This window comes from Aedes albopictus, chromosome 2 (assembly GCF_035046485.1).
Source record: "Aedes albopictus strain Foshan chromosome 2, AalbF5, whole genome shotgun sequence".
NCBI classification, from domain to species: Eukaryota; Metazoa; Arthropoda; class Insecta; order Diptera; family Culicidae; genus Aedes; species Aedes albopictus.
In genome coordinates, this window is record NC_085137.1 from 408,375,728 (window position 1) to 408,382,482 (window position 6,755).

General features: G+C 37.6%; 1 long non-coding RNA gene across 1 annotated transcript; it reads left to right on the forward strand.

Annotated features, from left to right (window-relative positions):
* The first annotated feature begins 820 nt into the window (after positions 1–820).
* On the forward strand, positions 821–1,565 carry LOC134287315 (uncharacterized). The gene is made up of 3 exons (XR_009997213.1): positions 821–1,182; positions 1,248–1,315; positions 1,387–1,565. It is a non-coding gene; the product is annotated as an uncharacterized LOC134287315 (long non-coding RNA).
* The last annotated feature ends 5,190 nt before the right edge of the window (positions 1,566–6,755 follow it).

Here is a 6,755-nt window from a genome sequence, read left to right on the forward strand (position 1 = left end):
CTTTAACAAAAAAATTTCTTTGCAGCCCCAATTATGACCTAATTCGAACACGTTTTTAGTTATAGTAACATATTTCAGATTACAGAACTACATTTTCTCATATTTCTCCTAGTATTTTCGAAAATTTTGTTTTTTGTTGCGGAAGATATTTCGCGCTTTTCAAGTGTGGTCCTGAAAACTTTGCTGTTTACAAACTTTTAGCTGTCAAAATGGGGTTCAACGCACAATAGAGTACTGCAAGCACCGGTCTAACCTCACTTTGTTTGACAGTTCAGCGAGCTTGTTTACAAGGTGTTAGAATTTTGAACGACCGGCGAAAAATTTAAATCTCGTTTTCCGTTCCGATATCATTGTGATACGTAAATATCGAGTACATTCAGCTCTACTAGTACAAAACCAATCGTCCAACTCTCATTATTCCGAAGTTCTATCGAAAAGCAATTTTGCCGGATCTTGGCCAGAAACTAAGTCCATGTAAACAAGCTCTGTGAACTGTCAGTGCATAGCTTCGTGACGTCATCTTGCAGTATCCTATGGGGGCCAGAGATGTTGACTTGCTTTTTTACTGTGGGGTACACTCAGCCAAATAACCTTAAGATTTCCATAAGGCCCAACTTATGAAACGGCCTTTATTGCGATTTTTTTTTCGACTTAGACTTTGATGCGATAAATTTCGTCGTACTCATATTTCGCTTTCGATTTCGTCGTACTCATATTTCGCTTCGATTGTCAATCTCAGTCGCAGGGTTTTTGCAACTCGCCCGATAATGTGAAAGTTTTCGCCGGCCGTCTCAATGTTTACCATCACGCAGAAAAATATCGATAGGTAGAACTTAAAAACGTATCGATTAGAATCTACCATTAATGTTCGCATTGAGTGAATCCATCTATTTTTTTGTTTCTATTTAGCTAAATTTTTGATTCAACAATTTTTCCAAATTGAACAAAATACTTCGCAAAATTTTATTGTCAACAAATCTTCACCATCGTTTCTATAAAATAGTTTTGTAGAATCAATCATTTTCGTGTTTTATGGCCGCCATCTTGTATTTGTGAGGTAAACATTGCAAGTGTTGGAAAAAGTGCATACGACGAACAATAATGGATTTCTTACAATTATGTGAGTTTATCAAAAAGTAGCAGTTTTTCTTTTGGTTTTTCATGATACTCCTGTTGATAAAGGTAAGTGTGCAATGAATTGTGCAGCTTTGGATTCGTAATTTTACCAGTATTCTTGATTATTTCAGATCATTTGAAACAAGGTAGAACATGTTTTTGTCTCCGGAAAAGAGAAATCATAGGAGGGAAGTTCAAGGTAATTTTTAAAATATTCAATATTTTTTTATGATAACTTATTTATTTACTTCGGAATTTGCTTTTTCTTAGATCGGATGAAACAACAGTGACGATGTTACCGGCTGCAAAGATTTGTTAAAAGGAATCGCACCACATTACTACATAACGCTGCCAATATTTCTATTGTAGCAGCTTTTCATCTTGGGCTGTGTAAATTGTTGAATATTGTATTATAAAATCGTTTTGTTTTCTATTTACAAACATATAAATAAAACCTAATGAAAAAAAAACGTTTTTTGACTCTATTAATAAGATTTGCTAACTTAAAAAAAATATTTTTTTGAAGCAACAAATATGAATTTTAGTTTCAATACGACCCCTTTTATTACTTTAAGGCATTGCTTTTGTAGAATTGATAAATCGCATTTTTGTTTCAAAAAAAGTTTTGTTTTGGTTTTGACAGCTGGCAGATTTTGGGCGTTTTTAGGAACAACAAATTTCTTTGTTGATATCAATTCATGCATTTGTTGAATCAACAAAATTTGATGGTAAGCCTTGAGTCTACAATAAAATTTGTTGAAACTATTCATGATTCTTTTGGTTTTACAATAATTTTTTCTGCGTGATTAAAGGTCTTTTGTTCTCGGCCCACCAGCTGGTCATGTTTACACAACAAAATCAGCTGGTTCACCGATGTTTACGTTCATCCTTATTGTTCTCGGTTACCAGCTGTTTATATTTTCATAACAAAATCAGCTGGTTTCGCCTGAATCGGGGAAAGAAGGCGAAAATGTGTCATAAATGTTAGGTTAGTACCATATTAGGGCGAGTTCAATTTCGTCGCTAAAGTCTGATTATTCGTAAAAAATACAATAAATAATTCATAATGATTCGGATGAATTTCATAAGGTCACTTTATGACGTAAAATCGTCTCACAGCTTAGCTTTTATTCATGTTTAGCAACCAGGTATTCTCAAGCGTCGGTAGCCGTGTGGATAAAACACGGGCTCGGTGATCCCGACGTTCATGGATCGAATCCAGTCTGCATCATTTTAAGATTTTTGCCTTTCTCGTACACCAAGGTGTACCGAAAGGCTATATGTTCACTCCAAAAACGAAAATTTTATAGAGCCCTCGGAGGGGTCAAGTCTTATATACCAATCGACTCAGCTCGACGAGTTGAGATGATGTCTGTGTGTGTGTGTGTATGTGTGTGTGTGTGTGTGTATGTATGTGTGTGCGTATGTGCGTGTGTGTGTGTGTGTGTGTGTGTGTGTACAAAAAGGTCACCTCATTTTTAGATAGTAAATATCAACCGATTTCAACGACCGATGGTTCATTCGACGCGGTATATAGTCCCATTGTTTCCTATTGAAAATGGTTCAGATCGGTCCAGCCGTTCCGGAGTTATGGCCATTTAGGTGTTCCGGATCGGCACCCCAGGAAGGGGCCAGATATAAAAACGCTGCAAACCCATGCATGCGACACATCAAATCACGGCATTTTAAATAACCTGATGAACCGTAAGCAGGAAAATAGTCTCAGACCATATCGGAACCGGTTGTGTTCCGGAACCGGTTCCGGGTGCTCCGCCGGAAGTGGCCAAATATAAAAGTGAACCAAACCCATGCATGCGACACATCAAACAGTGGCTTTTTCGATAACCTGATGAACAGTACGCAGGAAAACATTCTCAGACCATATCTGAACCGGTAGTGTTCTGGAACCGGTTCCGGGTGTTCCGCCGGAAGTGGCCAAATATAAAAGTGAAGCAAACCCATGCATGCGACACATCAAACAGTGGCTTTTTCGATAACCTGATGAACAGTAGGCAGGAAAACATTTTCAGACCATATCTAAACCGGTAGTGTTACGGAACCGGTTCCGGGTGTTCCGCCGGAAGTGACCAAATATAAAAGTGAACCAAACCCATGCATGCGACACATCAAACAGTGGCTTGTTCGATAACCTGATAAACAGTAGGCAGGAAAACATTCTCAGACCATATCTGAACCGGTAGTGTTCTGGAACGGGTTCCGGGTGTTCCACCGGAAGTGGCCAAATATGAAAGTGAACCAAACCCATGCATGCGACACATCAAACAGCGGCTTTTTCGATAACCTGATGAACAGTAGGCAGGAAAGCATTCTCATATCATATTTGAACCGGTAGTGTTACAGAACCCGTTCCAGATGTCCTGCCGGAAGTAGCCAAGACGCATCAAATCGCGGCTCTTTAGGCAACCTGATCATCCTTTAGCAAGAAAATAGTTTCAGACCATATTTGAATCAACCGATAGTGTTCCGGAACCGATTCCGGGTGTTCCGCCGGATGTAGTCAAATGTGGAAGAGAACCAAACCCATGCTTGCGGCACATTAAATAGCGGCTATTTGAATTACTTGATGAACGATTAGCAAGAAAATAAGCTCAGACCACATCTAAGATCTTTTTAAAGACTACCGATAGTGCTCCGGAACCGATCTAGGGTGTCCCGCCGGAAGTAGCCAAGTGCCAAAAGGAACCAAACCCATGCATGCGATACATCAGATAGATTTTATTGACGAGTATCTGGCCTGACAATGCAATGTGTCGAATCCATACAAGTTTGCCTGGGTTTTTAACTCGTGCGCAGAGTAAGACCCACTGCGAACTTTTGCCCCGCATTACTCTGTGTAAACAAAAAAGAGATTTTCGCTGAATTTCGTTAAGAGCTACTTGTGTCACTTACCTTTAGGATGATTTGTGAAAAAATACCCGAATTTTGCACGTTTCTGAAATGCTCAATGTATTAGTTGCTACGGAAACAGCGAACTTTCCCTTCGATTGTCTCCGTTCGTTTATTTTGTTAGATACGGTATTTGTTAAAGTAACACGTGAAATCGTTTTTGTTCGTTTGACGTTTACTCACTACCGCCATCAAGCCAGCAGCCAGTTGTGAAATGCAACCTGATGCACTTGGCGATTATTTTTTCGTGACGAAGTTGATGATGAATATGTTCCAAATGATATGTCTGTTTGTCTGTACTAAAGCAATCTCAACAAATCCCACCATTTCAGATTCCTGAGGTGTCAAAATATACAGTAGGATAATATACAGTACGCATCAACCCCGGACTAAGCTTTTTCAATCCTCTTTTGCGTCTAAAACTATTGGGATTTTTCATGGATTTATTGCTTGCATTTTTTGTCAAATTTTACATGAATCTTGTAACCTATAATAATAAAATATAGCCTAAAGTGTGAAGAAAAAACTTTGTCGTAGACCGTACAGTCATCTGTGATTGTGAAAGAAGTTATATCCTAGCTTGTAACTATCGTCTTGATGTTGATTGGCCTTCAGTGATAGTAAAGGTGCTCATGCAGTCAACTGAAAATTCTGATATTTTCCAGCTCTGTCTATACGTTTAACATAATGTCGGAATATGTTCCATTAATAAGTTTCAATTTTTTTTTTAATTATTGCTTTTCTCAATAAAATATTCTCAGGATTCAGGAACAGTTCGGATTACGTCGACGGCAAGATCATGCTTCGAAATGATGGCCCATGCACAGAAATTTTCTATACAAAGCAATAGTGGAAGATTACAAGAACAGGGACCGAATTCTAGACCACACGATAGGTAGCAGATTGTCCGCATCACGACGGTTTCAAACCGAACGGACTCAATATATACCAAAACTTCCGTATGCAATTGTTGAGTTTAGCAAAGCCATCTTGACAAGGAAACCTTAACCGATTGAACCCCTGAAAAAGCCCCATACGGACCGAAACGTCGGAAAAAAACATAAATTAGTGTTTTTGATTTCTCCAAAAGACTGCAAAACCAAAATTCTGAAGCAAAACTATCTCAGTCGTATCCCGACCAAAGAAAGATCATGAGTACATATTCGACGAGAAAGGCACTATCACCACTAGGTGGATTAATCTGGGTTTTTTGTTCTTTTCATAAGTCTATCTTATGAAATTTGTCATAGCAAGCACGATCAATTTTCATAAGGTATTCTTATGCCATCCATAAGAATTAGTTATAGCAAATTTTCATAAGGTATTTCGATGAATTTTGCTAGTTTTTTTCGCTGAGTGTAGTATTCAGATGACAAGTGGCTGGATTATCAGGGTTCGTTCGCATATTATACTTATGACACACATCCCGCATAAAGATTTACAGTTTGTCTTAATCTCCAAACAGTAATAATTATTGTCTTGTATCTGTTGTTGTTAATGTACACAGCAAAAAAAGTTGTTGAATATTACATCGAAATCGCTGCAACCAGGTCGTTACATCGATCGATGAATATTACACAGTCCGATGTACTCGACGGCTGTTGATGTAATAAACAGATCCGATGTAATTTTTGGCGATGTAATAAATTAGACGTACTATCCATGATGTAATGGAGGCGATGTAAATAAAACCTACTGCAAAAGCTCCCCGAATGGTTGATCAAATTGAATTTTTGCCTTTTTCGTTCAGAATTCAGTATAGTTGCAGAAAATACCAGAGCTATGCTAAATTCAAGACGAAAAAGGATAAAATTCAATTTAATCAGCCATTGAGGAGATGTCGATAGTAAATGGATGAAGTATATTAGTTACCTTATATGTTTATTTTCTTTTGTTTTCAATAATATACATGTTTGAACATAAACAACATTAATATTGTTCTATCTTTAGATGATGAACATGGTGCGCTCTCCTGCTCCTTCAAACTTCTGATGTTCGCACCGACGCGAATGCATTTCCAAATGTTAGAGCACCGTATTCAATACTCGCTCCGAACACCTTGCACTCGCTCCATGGATATCCTCGTAGACTTTGTAGATTTCGCTTGTGCAGACCGAGCCAACAACGGTACCCAGCTGATGTATTCCTGTTATATCCTGTAAAATAGGATATTTGGGACGTTCTTTGGACAAGAGTAAATTGAACCGTTTATGTCCATGGTCTACAAACAACTAACTTTATTGTCTTTATTCTTTACATCGGTTAGTACTCAATGAGTACCCAGCTTGAAAGCAGGGTTTCGATACCTGCTGATACAACACCTTTCCCCTTAGGAAAGTTCTTAATATTCTGAACGTTTAAGCTTAAACTACTACTTTTGAAACATTGAATATTTCCATTTTTAACAATTATTCTTCGAAAGCGAACTAAAGGTTAAACATTTCTATGTATTCTAGATATAATCTCAAAAGAACTAATGTTCAGCTATATGGCTATAATACACATCCACATTTTTGTTTGTGAAGAAACGCAGTTAAGTATTCATCGTTTTGTTTATTCTAGCTCGCACAATAGTTTGATAAATTAATCACATGAATATTCTCCTCCCCGAAAAAGATTGGAAATAAAACCAAATAAAAATCAATGATCTGTTCCTAAACTACAAAATACAGTTAGCAAAACATTGTCAGATTCATTCACAAAAAAAGGTGTCAACACAAAAAAAAACAAAT